Source organism: Podarcis cretensis, assembly GCF_951804945.1.
Source record: "Podarcis cretensis genome assembly, chromosome: 5".
NCBI classification, from domain to species: Eukaryota; Metazoa; Chordata; class Lepidosauria; order Squamata; family Lacertidae; genus Podarcis; species Podarcis cretensis.
In genome coordinates this window covers 93,075,201-93,090,553 of record NC_137174.1, presented here as the reverse complement: position 1 = coordinate 93,090,553, position 15,353 = coordinate 93,075,201, and positions in this window count along the sequence as shown.

The following is a 15,353-nucleotide window of genomic DNA, read 5'->3' as shown; positions in this document are numbered from 1 at the left end:
ATCAATCAATCAATCAATGTATGTATGTACAAATAATCATTAGAACTTGAGTGGAAATGTGCTACGTCTTAACATATGAGGAAAACCTGGCCTGCGTAGTCTGGGTGCCTGTTCAACCTGGTGCCCAGTTGCAAATGGTTGAAGGGTAATTTCAGGGCTCTTCCTGCTCCCTCTCCTTACGGCTCTTCATCTTTAAACTGAACTTAAACCAGACAGCCCTTCAAAGAGAAAACTCCTTCAAATGGAGAACTGCTGTCCAAAAGGTGTGACACACAACCCCCTCTCTCTTGACCAAAACCACTGCAAGCTTTCGTGCTTCCTCTTCTGCACTGCCTCTGTGCTTAATTTCTTTTAATTCTCGGGGAAAGTGTTAAGGTGCTTTCTCTAAAATGGCAATTATTATTATTGCATTTTTTTTTTACAAACCTAAAAGATGCCATTTATTTTTACTTCTCTCTGAGTCAAGTTGTAACAGCCTGCAAGGGTTCAATTATCTTGTAAGAAGAAAATCTCGGGGGGGGGGGGATAACAGATCTCTGCAAATGATTACCAAATCTAATAGAAGGAGACAATTGAAAATTGGGTGGGGGAACAATTAGCCGTCAGTTTTCGAGACTTGAGATGTTCCTACACTTGTTCCCCCCCTCCCCAATTTCTCAAAGCTAATTCGTACTATACCAAATGAAAACTCTTGTCTTCTCACAAAGTTAAACAGCATGTGATAAGGCCTAGCCCTAAATGAAATGTAGGTCAATTTTGCTTCTCTCTCTCCCTCTTTCTTTTTACGCAACAGGTACTGCTTTAAAATGAAATGGACATATATTTTGAATGCAAATAGCCACACAAAGAGACAATTTGCTCCTGATGGGCTTTGAAGTCAGCTAGGTCTGTTAGCTTTTCCTTCCCTTCCATTCCTTAAAAAAAAAAAAGTTCAACCATGGAAATAATAGAACACCTTAAAACTAACAAGTGCAACAGAACGGAAATGGGAATATAAATGTGTTGAGGAAATTCAGGAGGTCAGGGAAACCAGGGCAGGCCAGGAGAGGAAGGAGGCGGGAGGGAGGGAGGGGGGAAGAACCTGCAACCCACAGATGTGAAGCTGACAAAGTGGAATCAAAAAGAATTTTTCTTTTTACAGCTAAATATTCTAATAAAGGGAACTGAAGCTTCTGTTTGTGTCCAGGGATCCCCTTAGCCTTTTCTTGCTTGGTGACAAAAAGTTTAAAAAGGAGCTGCAGTTAACAAACCACTTTGGATGTGGTCCTTCATTTAGCATTTTGCCCAGCTGTGTGAAACATTGGGGTAGGATATGCTGATAAAATCCCCTCTGGAGGCAAAGAACATGGGGTGGCAGAGAGATCCCTCCACCAGCTGCTACCTCCTGATGTTAGAATTCCTGCTCCATGATTGCAGTCATGGGATTGTTGTCTATCACATGACGGTGTATGTTTTGACTCCACAGAGTGAGAAGTGACAGAGACAGGATGTTTGTGTTACTGTGTTCCGTGAAGTGGGACTATTGTCCTTAGTTCTTCCTCTCTTTGCTATCTGATGCTAGAGAAAGAGGGAGCCATGTTGCAGTGCTCCGTGTGTGTTTATATGTAAATAAAGTAGATTAGCCAAAATGCTGAGTTGTTGAGGTCTGTTACACAAGCTGCAAGGACTCTGCGGATCCCTAAATGTGCCGATGTCTGTTGGCATCGGTTGCTGTGATGTTCGGGCTGAAGAAAGCTTATAGTGGTGTAGTGGTTAAGAGCGGTAGACTTGTAATCTGGTGAACTGGATTCGCGTCTCTGCTCTTCCACATGCAGCTGCTGGGTGACCTTGGGCTAGTCACACTTCTTTGACGTCTCTCAGCCCCACTCACCTCACAGAGTGTTTGTTGTGGGTGAGGAAGGGAAAGGAGAATGTTAGCCGCTTTGAGACTCCTTAGGGTAGTGATAAAGCGGGATATCAAATCCAAACTCTTCTTAACATGGATAGAGCAGATTATCTGCACACAGGTAAATTGGAGTTCTCGAAGTGAGGTATGTGGGGTTGGTTATATAGAAATGATTATGTGGGACTGGGCCTTTCATAGCTGCCTAGCCAGATAACTGATGCTGGAGAGAAAACAAAGAAGTTTCAAGACCCGAGCTCAAACTGCTCCAGCTTTTGGAGACAGAGCATGGCATCTTGGAGATGACTGGTGTAAATATGACAAGGTGGAACTAGGTGCAGACACTTAAAGTTATCTGTCACCTACATGTGCTTTGAATTCAGCATTGCCCACTAATCTGGAGCGCCTGGGTGCTCCAGTTTGCATTTGGAGTAGAGAAGGAATGAACAGATATATCCCCTTTGTTCCAGTTTCTCATTTTTCCAATCTTAAATTCCATTCTCCACCTTAGTTTGCAAATTTGTTTGTTTTGTTGTTGTTTTCTGGTCCTCATGAAAATTCATTAGCGTTCTTGCGGGAATTTTCCTAATATACACATCTCCCCATGCAGTTTGGCCAAGGGCACACATTTTTACAAATGCAATTTTGCCTAATATGACACATTTTTGCGTGTTATTTTCACTAATGCATGCCGTTCTGCTCTTCCACATGCAGCTGCTGGGTGACCTTGGGCCAGTCACACTTCTTTGAAGTCTCTCAGCCCCACTCACCTCACAGAGTGTTTGTTATGAGGGAGGAAGGGAAAGAAGAATGTTAGCCTCTTTGAGACTCCTTCGGGTAGTGATAAAGCAGGATATCAAATCCAAACTCTTTTTATGAAGGTCCTGAACGATCGACCAGGAGGGAGAAAACATGCCAGTTGGGCATGTGTCTCTGCCAGGGTCCTACCTGAGTGTAAGACGAGCTCCTGACACCCACAGGATCTAGCAGGCTTACATTTTGCAGGCCCACCTTAACTGAGAGACAAATGATGGCAGTCACCTCGTCTCTTGATGTGTGGTTTGGCTTCAATCACACAGGCCCTGTGAGTCAGGGATGCCCAGCTCTCCTGCCTGCCAAGTATCTCCTCAAAACCTTCTGAACGAGCATTGATTTTGCTCCTCAAATCAATGGCTTTTCACCACAATAGCCATCTTCTACCTCCACTGTTGGAGACAGTATGCCTCTGATTACCCGTTGCTGGGAATCGCAAATGGGGAGAGCACAGTTGTGCTCAGATCCTGCTTTCCACAGGCATCTGGTTGGCCACTAGAAGAACAGGTTGTTGGTCTAGACAGGCTCTGCTAATAATAATAATAATAATAATAATAATAATAATAATAATTTATTATTTATACCCCGGCCATCTGGCTGGGTTTCCCCAGCCACTCTGGGCGGCTTCCAACTAAACACTAAAATACAATAATCTATTAAATATAAAAAAGCTTCCCTGAACAGGGCTGCCTTCAGATGTCTTGTAAAAGTTTGGTTGTTATTTTTCTCTTTGACATCTGGTGGGAGGGCATTCCACAGGGCAGGTGCCACTACCGAGAAGGCCCTCTGCCAGGTTCCCTGTAACTTGGCTTCTCGCAGCGAGGGAACCACCAGAAGGCCCTCGGCACTGGACCCCAGTGTCCGGGCAGAACGATGGAGGTGGAGACGCTCCTTCAGGTATACTGGACCGAGGCTGTTTAGGGCTTTAAAGGTCAGCACCAACACTTTGAATTGTGCTTGGAAATGTACTGGGAGCCAGTGTAGGTCTTTCAAGACCGGTGTTATATGGTCTCGGCAGCTGCTCCCAGTCACCAGTTTAGCTGCCACATTCTGGATTAGTTATAGTTTCCGGGTCACCTTCAAAGGTAGCCCCACGTAGAGCACATTGTAGTAGTCCAAGCGAGTGATAACTAGAGCATGCACCACTCTGGCGAGTCAGTCTGAGGGCAGGTAGGGTCTCAGCCTGAGTACCAGATGGAGCTGATAAACAGCTGCCCTGGACACAGAAGTGACCTGTGCCTCCATGGACAGCTGTGAGTCCAGAATGACTCCCAGGCTGTGCACCTGGTCCTTCAGGGGCACAGTTACCCCATTCAGGACCAGGGAGTCCTCCACACCTGCCCATCTCCTGTCCCCCCAAAACAGTACTTCAGTCTTGTCAGGATTCAACCTCAATCTGTTAGCCGCCATCCACCCTCCAACCACCTCCAGACACTCACACAGGACCTTCACTGCCTTCACTGGTTCCGATTTGAAAGAGAGGTAGAGCTGGGTATCATCCTATGTCCTTGAAGGCCCTTTCTCCAGGTGCTTTCCTGCCAGGTGGGTCTTCATGTGGTATCAGAACCTACCTGAGGTTAAAGTGATGTGAAGGTACGGACTGTGGGGAAGGAAAACGCAGGCGGGAGACAATTCAGTACCTATCACCCATGTGTTCCTTTTGCACAGGATCAGGCCCCACTCCTTGCTTTAGAAAAAGTTGGGGGCAAACCCAAATGTCAAGGGATGTGTTGCTCACTCCCATGACCAGTCAAAAAGCCCTAAAAGGGTATGCTTGTTTTTGCCTTCTTACCGCAGGGCCATTTCAGTCATGACTCAGCAGTAAATCCAGATTGGCTCCTGAATTCCCCCATTATGGCATACTCTTCAAGTGCCCCAATTTTCCCAGATCAGCCTGGAATTACAGAAGCCATTCTGGCTTCTGATTTGATCCTGGATTGTCCCATTTGCCCCCTCCAGCGCCACCACCACTGAGCTGGGGGAGGAATATGAGCTGGCAGTCATCCTCCTGGCAAGACTGTGGCAGCAAAAGACATATGTCTCAATTTTTGTTGGATGGTATGTGATAGGAAGCTGCAATGGACCTTGACCTTCTGGCTAAGGATTCTGTCTGCTGCCTCTCTCAACCTGTTGTAATTGCTGTCTTGTTTTGACGGGACAGTGTAATTATCTTAATCCTTGTGTAAATGTGTTTTTTTAAAAATATTTTGCAAACAACTTAGAAGCCCATTTTGCATTAACTCTCCAACGACTTGACTTCATCTCCAAAGGCACTGTCCTCCGTTGTCTCCTGAGACAGAGGAAGGTATACAGTCATACCTCGGGTTAAAGACGCTTCGGGTTAAATCTTTTCAGCTTGTGTCCCATGGTGACCTGGAAGTACTCGGTTACTTCCGGGTTTCACCATTCACGCATGCGCAGATGCCACGTGCATGCGCAGAAGTGGCAAATCGTGACCCGCAGACACGGGTTGCGTTCTGCCCAGGTTGCCAACAGGGCTCCAGAACTGATCATGTTCACAACCAGAGGTATCACTGTATAAATAAAACCACTTCCACCCCAATGACCCCATCTACACCCCACTTTAAACAGTTGTAGCTTCCCCCAAAGACTTCTGGGAATTGTAGTTTGTTAAGGGTGCTGACAGTTGTTAGGAGACCCTTTTTCTGCACACAGAGCAACAATTCCCAAAGTTCCCTGGGAAAAAGGACTGTTAAACCACTGAGAATTGCCCAGAACGAACTCCCCAAAATTCAGCTGAACATGACAAAGGCTGAAAAGAATTTTTTTCGGGTTTTTTGTTACTCAGTCCTAGGTAGGTGATATTGCAGGTACACTTGAAGCTTCAGAACATGCTAAAAGTGTTTTTTTTTAATGGAAAAGGGAGTCTAGTATGGAGAAATACTTTTGTTTACACCCTAAGATTCCAGGTTTGTCAGAAAGCAGCCACAGATCCTTTCAAATTGGCCCAGTACAGCCCCTCAAGACCTGAATTGAATGCGCCAAGCCTGTTTCAGTGATAAAACACAGAGGAAAGAGTTTGCCGTGAAGAGGCATACCTGTCTGCTCAGGGAAATATTAAATTAGCCAGCTGCTGGTAAGAGCTGCCTTTGAAGGCATGAAATTGAAGGGAGGGGGGAACTCTGTCAGCTACCTGGGAGAGAGATCCTTTGTCAGAGGCAAAAACGGGGCAAAGGGGACGTGTTCCAGGTTGCATAACTGGGTGGGGATCGCTCTGTCCTTAAATACGACTCAGTCAGAACTCAAACTTGGCAAGAACAGACTTCTCCAAATTAGTGGTCTTCAATTACGGCACTTATCCCTTTAAGCTAGATGCAAGATCTTGAGTGAGAAATTGGAAGCAGGGGCCCCAACCCTGGAACAGGTGTTTAACGGGAAGGTTGAAAGGCAGCAGGTGGCTGCATGTGGAATCTTTTATATATTGCTGTAGGAGGGTTAGGTGGAAAGGGAAAGAAGGCTGCTTTCTCCTTCTGGCAGAAGCGAAAGGCTATCGCATTGAAACAAATGGAGAAAGCAGCATCTGCCGGTGTTAGGTTTGTGAATATGTGGCCAAGTATAGCTAAAAAGCGAATACATTGAAATACAAGTTCAAAGATTTCTGAGCTACCATGTTGCAACTCACTGTTTTGCAAGGGGCTCCTCATTCAGTTCAATGGAGGAGCCAGTTCCATGGTGAGCTGATATCTTCACCGAAGTGAATGGGGAAATCACTGGTGCAGAGCCCTTGGGGACTCAGTTTGCATTTAAGAGTAAACCTGCCTAATATTCCCGAAACAACGAACAAGCTGAAACACAGCCATCCTTTGACATTCACACTTCTCTGAATTTTGCTAGGGAGTTCTCTTGCCAAGTAACGTGTACAAAATTGCTAGAATATGGTAGAATATTGTGTGCATCGAACAGCATGCATTAGTGAAAATAACATGCAATATAACATGTCATATTAGGCAAAATTGCATTTTAAAAAATGTGTGCCCTGGGCCAAACTGCATGGGAAAATGTGTATATTAGGAAAATTTCCACAAGAACGCTAATGAATTTTCATGAGGACCAGAAAACAACAACAAAACAAACAAATTTGCAAACTAAGGTGGAGAATGGAATTTAAGATTGGAAAAATGAGAAACTGGAACCAAAGGGGACATAACTGCTCATCCCTTCTCTACTCCAAAAGCAAACTGGAGCACCCAGGCGCTCCAGATTAGTGGGCAATGCTGAATTCAAAGCACATGTAGGTGATAACTTTAAGTGTCTGCACCTAGTTCCACCTTGTTATATTTACACCAGTCAGCTCCAAGATGCCATGCTTTGTCTCCAAAAGCTGGAGCAGTTTGAGCTCGGGTTTTTAAACTTCTTCATTTTCTCTCCAGCATCAGTTATCTGGCTAGGCAGCTATGAAAGGCCCAGTCCCACATAATCATTTCTATACAACCAACCCCATATACCTCACTTCGAGAACTCCAATTTACCTGTGTGCAGATTATCTGCTCTATCCATGTTATACAATTGTCTGGTGTTTATATCGCTCCAGGCTCTGGCTGGTGAAAGGCATGTTTGCATCCTCTCAGTTTGCCTGTTTGTTAAACCCACCCAACACCTCTGTGCATTTGGAAAGGTTGAACATTGTAGAAAAGGCTGGGCTGAAACACTTTCCCTGACACGCTAGCTTTTCCTGAAGAAAACTGATTTTGATGCATGGGAACATTCAAGCATGCAACAGCTCCCATGCAACCGGGAATCCAAAACTACACAATGCCAGGATGCATTACTGTATTGTGTGATTTATTATATGTATGGCTCAGCCCTTAGTTTGTGGTGTGTGCAACACTGGACTTTACCTTGAACTCATATTTTTGGTTTTTATTGTTTCTGCTTTGGATATGTGTGTGTGTGTGTGTGTGTGTGTGTGTGGATACCTTGAACTTTAGGTTTTCTAATTGTGGTGTAAGATCAAAGAGTGAGTGAATGATGCGGATGATTAATACACTGAAAAGAAATTGTTTGCTCCCAATGCATATTACTTGGCGTGTGACTATGTGCCTCTTAATCTTCAGGGCCAGACTTAGATGGTTGGGAAGAATGAAAATGTGTCTGGGCTCAACTCCAGGGCTGCACCTGGTGTCAATAAGATCTCAATTGTCTTTTGTGAATTGGCAAGGGTTGCACAAGACGACTTTATTTTCTGCCTTCTGTTCTGTTTCACAAATCTTTATTTTTCATCCGTCCCGTTGAAGTTCCCTAATTGTTTTCATTTTAGCCATGTCTCTTTGAAATAGGAATGATATTCACACTTTGCAAAATGAAGAGCCAATCTGTGTTCTTTCCCTTTTAGGCTGTGATTCTAAGTAGACATTTGTCAGCTGGGGATGCAACACGCGTGGCTTCAGAGCAGGTGCACAATCTCCCAATGCCCAGGGTCTACCTGTAAAGATGTACTCATGGAGCCAACCTGTAGAGGTTGGTGGGGTGGAGCAGCAGAACTCACCTGGCTTCCCATCAGCTGTCTTGGTGCTGCTTTCTGGGAAGGAGAAGGGGACAGGCAAGCTGGTGGGGAGGTCAGCATAGTGCAAATGCCCTGGGCTGACTCCGCTGGTGTGTTTGCACTATACTGACCTTCCTGCTGCCTTCCTTCTCCCAGTAAGCAGCAAAAGCTCAACTGCTACTAGTCTTTGATAGTGTTGTATTTGATACAGATGGCTGACTAATTAGATATCAATCAAATGAAAAACTGCAGTGCCAGTGCGGTGTAATGGTAAGAGTTGGATTCGGAGATGAGAAAATAGAGCTCAAATCTCTTCTCAGCAGGTGACCTGGGCCAGTCACTGTCTCTCATCCTAAACTACCTTGAAGGGTTGATGTGAGAATAAAATGCATCAATCAATCAACACTTTATTACGGTCGTAGACCAGCATAAGGAGGGAGAGGTACAATAATTTAAAATCATTTAAAATCTAAAAACAACAACAACTAAAAGGAGTTAAAACAGTGTGTGTGTGTGTGTGTGTGTGTGTGTCAATAAGAATCCAAAAAAAGCGAAGAAAGTCTAACTATCCATCTACAGAGCACTCCAATATGAGTGCTCATTATATTTAGTTTGTGGCATAGGTCATCATCCGTTGAATCTTGAGCACTGCTATGCAGATTCTGGTAACGTTGTATGTTGTAGCAGGATCGGTATCTGAGAGCAGCAGGGAGGTAGAGAATTGTCCTGTGCGCCCTGGGTACTTATGCAGTGACGGTAAGATGAGGCTAGTACGAATGTCTCTATAATAAAGACACTGGAGCAGCACATGCTCTGTTGTTTCTGTTTGTCCAGAGTCATGGGGGCATTGCCTCTCAGATAAGCAATCTTCCTGTATCGGCCTTCAAAGATAGCTGAGGGAAGGGCATGGCATTGAGCCAAGGTAAAGGCCCTCCGGTGCTTAGGGACTTTGAGTTTAGCTAGATCTGACATAGGGCAGGCAGAGTACCTGGAGGGTTCATTGGCAATAAATGTTGGAGTCCTGAGTAGATCCAATTGACGCTCAGTGTCTGCAGCACATTGTTTTATGAGAGCTTTGGTGTATTTTTAATCTTTGTTGGAAGCCGCCCAGAGTGGCTGGGGAAACCCAGCCAGATGGGCAGGGTACAAATAATAAAAAATTATTATTATTATTATTATTATTATTATTATTATTATTATTATTATTATTATTATTCCATGCTGAGTAAAAAGCATGGAGAGAAGCCCAGGGTTGAGATTTTAGTTACTACAGCCTGTTTCCATGTGGATTGAAAATAATTGTTCCTAGTTAGTGGGCCAGTAGTTGAGTATGGTCACCCACACTCTGGCCTCCACTTTTATGAAACCTGTCTCTAGTCTCAAGGTGGCATTAGAGACACATTTTGGGACTAAGGATAAAATGAAGAGGGATGAAACTTGAGCAGCTTGGAGGAAAGGTGAGATATAAATGAATAAACAATAAATCAACCATCCTAAAACAGGTTGGGATGAGCTGCTGGGAAGATCTATCTCAAATTCTGAAAAAAGTCTATGAAAAGCCTTATCCACTCTGTTTGCATCAATGTGAAAGAAAGTCATTATAAAATACTTTATAATTACTGTTTGACACTGTACCAATTGGACAGATGCTTTAGAATTTAATGAATATACAAATTCAGGAGGTGTCTTCAGACTTTTTGCATCTGTGGTGGACTGGTCTAAAATTAGATACCTATTTGGTCGAGCTATTGACAAAAATTAAGCAGATGGCAACATATAATTTACCTTGGGATCCAACAATGCTATGTTTAGGTTTATTAGAGGGAACTGTTAAAACTGAAATGTAATTTATGATGTAATGAAGTAATACCAAGATATCTAATAAATTTTTGGCTGCCATCCATCTGTCTCGAGATACAATGGAGTGCGCCTTCAAGTATGAAGTCAAACCACTGCATAAGTGTGACCTCCACAGAGCAGAAGCCTGGGCAGTGTGTCTGGAAGGTCCTGGGCTGCCCAGACGACAAAACCCCCTTCTTGGTCTCACTGATGGAGTCCAAAGGAAAGCAGAGCAATATGCTTGGCATCAGCTTGGCTGCAGGAGTTGCCAGAAGGAGGCGTACAAGACGCCATCCAACCATCTTAGGGATTTGTGTAGGGTTTACTCCCAAGTCTTTTCTTATCCCATAGATGTCCTGCAAGGCAGCGGAGGTCAGAATTTTCCTTCTTCTAGATGGGCTATCTTCCTTCTAAGAAAAATAGTGCAAAGGTATGTAACAATGACTGTATTTTTCACTCTATAAGACGCACCAGACTACAAGACACACCTAGTTTTTGGAGGAGGAAAACAAAGAAAATACATTCTGAATCTCAGAAGCCAGAACAGCAAGAGGGATCACTGCGCAGTGAAAGCAGCAATCCCTCTTGCTGTTCTGGCTTCTGGGATAGCTGCGCAGCCTGCATTCGCTCCATAAGATGCACACACATTTCCCCTTACTTTTTAGGAGGGAAAAAGTGAGTCTTATAGAGCGAAAAATACGGTATAACTATAAAATAAATAATTCCAACTGCAAACCTACGCCAGTTTACCTGGGAGTAAGCCCTGAATAATCTATGGGGGAGGGACAATGGGACAATGGGGGAGAATCTGTTTGGCGTGCAAAAGGTTCAATCCCTGGTATCTCCAGGTAAAGCTGGCAGAGAACGCTTACCGAAAACCTGAAGAGCCGCTTCCAGTTAGTGTAGACATTATTAAGCTGGATGGACCAGTGGTCTGAATCAGTATAAGGAGCTTCCTATGTGCAGACATGGTTAGGGCTGCGGTTTTTGCAGCTAGGAAGCAGAGAGGAATCAGTACAGCTCCTTAAGGAGAAAGCAAGCGCATGTGAGATGTGAAAACAAGAGACTGGGACAATGCAGTTGGCCAGAGAAGGTGATGCAGAGAGGGTGGAATTTGCAAAAAGTAGGGGGAGCCCCACAGATCTGAAAAAAGGAAGTAGGAAGAGGGACATAAACAGGGGACCTTGTTTTTAAGGTCAATTTGTTTGCGAAAACACCACCAGTGGGAATGGATGGTGGCAGTGCTTTGACCTCCGCGAACTTCAAGAGCAGTAATGCACTTTTCAAGTACCTTTGGCCCTTTCTTTCCAATTTCACCTAATCTCATGTCTCCCCTCCCATTTGAGGCTATTTGCAGCCACGGCTCACAATCGCCAAGCAATAGTACCATTATAAGCTTCTTTAACAAAAGGCTTCCATGATCATTTTCTAGCAAACTGAAGACTGACAAGATCTCCTCCTGTTACCAAAACGCATTTTCTCTCGCCTTCCTGGTGATTTCTTTTCTTGTTTCCCGAGAAGGAAAGTGCTTCACGGAGGGCGACCTCTCCCGCTGTTGAGCGAGACCTTGTAGAAGGGGGCGAAAGGAATAAGAGAGCCAACAAACATCACATGTATATAAAAAAAAAACCTCCTTTTCCTGCAGAGCATTAGGAGCGACTGGAGCACCAGCGAGCTCCTCTTTGACTCACCAGAAAACCTGTGACAAGGCTTCTGGGGAAATCAGTTCAATTAGAAATACACGTTGTGATTTGCTTTCAATCATTTCTATGACGGAAAACACAGGGCCAAATGTGCGCATTATATCAACTGAAAAGCTTTGACTTCTCCAGATTTTATTTTATTTTATTAAGGCAGAAATGATCACCAGAATTTGCTGTATAACTGGCAAGGTGATTAAATATAGGATGTGGGGAAAAGCTCCTTCCTGAACAACTATGAACATTTGTGGGCTTTGGGTGTATTCATGTTGCTAATGGTGCGGGTTGGGTGATGACCCACCCAGGTTAGTATGGGAGTTGTGCGCAATTATATTCCTTGAGATGACTTAGCAGGGCTGTGTCCATGTCTCAAGGGACATTCAGCAAAGCGCCCTTTTGCAGGAGCCCTGCTGGGCCTTCGGTATCAGGCAGAGGAGGATGCTGGGAGCTGCCATTTTAATTTCCCACAATTCACTGGAGGAGCACGATGTCAGGGTGTCAGGGAACTGCCATCGGAGCCAGAGGGAGGGAGAGGGCTCCAGAGGGATTCCGGAGAGCGTCCCGGGATGGGGAGAAGCAGCCCATCTTCTGGGGAAGGAAATCAGCGTAGCACCAGTGGAGAAGGGGGGCAGATGGGGGAATCGGCAAGGCGGTCCCATGACTCCTCGCCGGGGAGAGCATGGGTCCTCCGCTGCCCACACCCTCCTTGCGCAGAAGGCTTCCGCGCAGGGAGAATAGGCGGAGACTAGGCGTCAAAGAGCTTCTTTGCTGGAAGAAGTTGCAGAAACGCCCACTGACGGATTCTGCCAGCGATTGAGACAGCCACGGGCGAGTGGCTGTCCGGACGGGAAAAGGTTCACTCAGGCAACCCAGCCAGGTGTGGCGCCAGTTTACGCACGAGCAACCCCTAGAACCATTACACAGGGGCATTGTGAGCATTGAGATGGGAGAGTGCTTTCGGTGCCAGAATAAAGGGGCAGGGAGGGAGAAACCAGGGCAGATTTCTGTGTGGGCTCCATCCATCAGGCTGGCAGGGCTCGGGTAGCTACCACACACTTAGGGCCACTTATTTATTGAATTGCACTTCTAAACTGTGTAGTGTTTTAAAAATCTGTAAGGAGGGGTACACTGTGTACATTGTCTAAACCATATCCATTAAAATGAAAGCACAACCTAGAACCAATAAAACAATATCAAAGTGAGCAAAACAGATTCAGGGAATTCACAGACATGGAATCATAGAATTGTAGAATTGGAAGGGACTAAAAGGGTCATCTGGAAGGTCAGATCCGCTCACTGGAAGGACAGATCGTGAAGCTGAGGCTCCAGTACTTTGGCCACCTCATGAGAAGAGAAGACTCCCTGGAAAAGACCCTGATGTTGGGAAAGATGGAGGGCACAAGGAGAAGGGGGCGACAGAGGACGAGATGGTGGGACAGTGTTCTCGAAGCTATGAACATGAGTCTGACCAAACTGTGGGAGGCAGTGGAAGACAGGAGGGCCAGGCGTGCTCTGGTCCATGGGGTCACAAAGAGTCGGACACGACTAAACAACAGCAACAAAAGGGTCATCTAGTCCAACCCCCTGCAGTGCAAGAATATTTCACCCAACATGGGGCTTGAACCCACAACCCTGAGATTGAATCTCATGCTCTACCAACTGAGATATCAGGCTCCAATCTTATAGGTCAGGGAAAGCCTGGGCAAGAAAGATAGGTCTTTACAAGACGTCTCAAGCAACGGGTTGTTGATGCTTCAGGTTTGACAGAGGGAAGGGCATTGCACAGTATAGGGGAAGAAAGATCTGTTGAAGTTCAAGGAGGTTTCCTGTATTCTGCTGATGAAGGAGGAATATGTTTTCAAGAGATTTATATGCAGAATTTGGCAGGTGTGATCTGAGTGAGCTTTTCCTTCATCAGACCATTGAGTGTCTGCTTATGTCCAAACCACCTGAGCATTGCCTTTTTAAAAAACCCTAATTATATGCAAATTAACACACCTTCATGTATCATACATTATGCACATAATGTGCATAAAAAGATCGAGCACCATATGGTATGACATTTCTGCAGCATAATTCTATCAGTATTAATATGTACACAAATATTTTTATACAGTTACATGTGTGTCTTTCTATGTGTTGTTACTTTAGGAAACATGGAGTGTCTATATGTACAATATGCATATACTATTACTGTGTAATAATGAATATAATATACAGAGAATTGTTTGTATTTTTAGTGGAACTGGTAGAAACATTCCTCGCTTCCTATTGAGATCAAGGGCTTGAGGCTGGAGTTAGGAAAAATAAATCTGCACTGATAAACTTGAAATCGAGATTTTCAGAATAATCCGTCCCTTCTATGGCCAAGGTGTTTGGTGTTTGTTTTAAATCACACAACACACAAATACACATCTTCCGCATGAATTATAGGTGCATCCGTGAGCTGTCTTAAGGGGCTGCATGCAGGGGGCTCATTTTTCACTTCTAGAAAACTATGGAGGCCCCAGATAGCCTGAGGGGTGCTTCTTGGTTAAGTTCTTTCCATAATGAATAATCCAGACCTTTTCCAGAGATACATAAAAGAACCCCATCACCATAACATATTGTATGCCTTCCAACTTTTTTCCCCCATGTGAAAAGAAGTAAAAAGTTAAAAGCAAAGGACCCCTGGATGATTAAGTCCAGTCAAAGGCGACTCTGGGGTTGTGGCGTTCATCTCAGGCCGAGGGAGCTGATGTTTGTCCACAGACAGCTTTTCCGGGTCATATGGCCAGCATGATCAAACCGCTTCTGGCAAAACGGAACACCGTGACGGAAACCAGAGCGCATGGAAACGCCGTTTACCTTCCCACCACAGCGGTACCTATTCATCTACTTGCACTGGTGTGCTTTCGAACTGCTAGGTTGGCAGGAGCTGGGACAGAGCAACGGGAGCTCACTCCGTCGTGGGGATTCGAACTGCTAACCTTTCGATTGGCAAGCTCAAGAGGCTCAGTGGTTTAGACCACGGTGCCACCCGCTCCCCTACTAACACTTGGGTTAACATTGCAGTTCAATTTGGAAAATCCAAATTGATTGAAAAGCTACCCTGATTCAAACCGTGCCTTCAGTCTCGTGCAAGAGGTACTGCATACTCCTAGTCCTTGCATAACACCCATATTCCAACCACTAGTCCTCACTGCCCTGCCTGACACTATTACATTCTCCTGAATTATGATTCTGCACTTGGTCTATGCTGTATAACAGAGGTCATCAAACTTTGGCGGATGATGATGATGATGATGATTAAATATTAATATTTTATTTGTACCCCCATCTGACTGGGTTGTCCCAGCCACTCTGGGCGGATTTGAACAATATAAAAGCACAATAAAACATCAAACATAAAAAAACTTCCTTATACAGTGCTGTAAGTACATTTTAAGAAAGTGTTGTGGATGCCAGTCACAACACAGCTGCCAGGGGTGTGTGGCATAACACAAAATGGCTTCTATATGATAATGATGATGTTGATGATGATGACGACAATGATGGCTGGGCCTCCCCAGCCACTCTGGGCGGCTCCCAACAGAATATTAAAACCACGCTAAAGCATTAAAAAGGGATGCGGGTG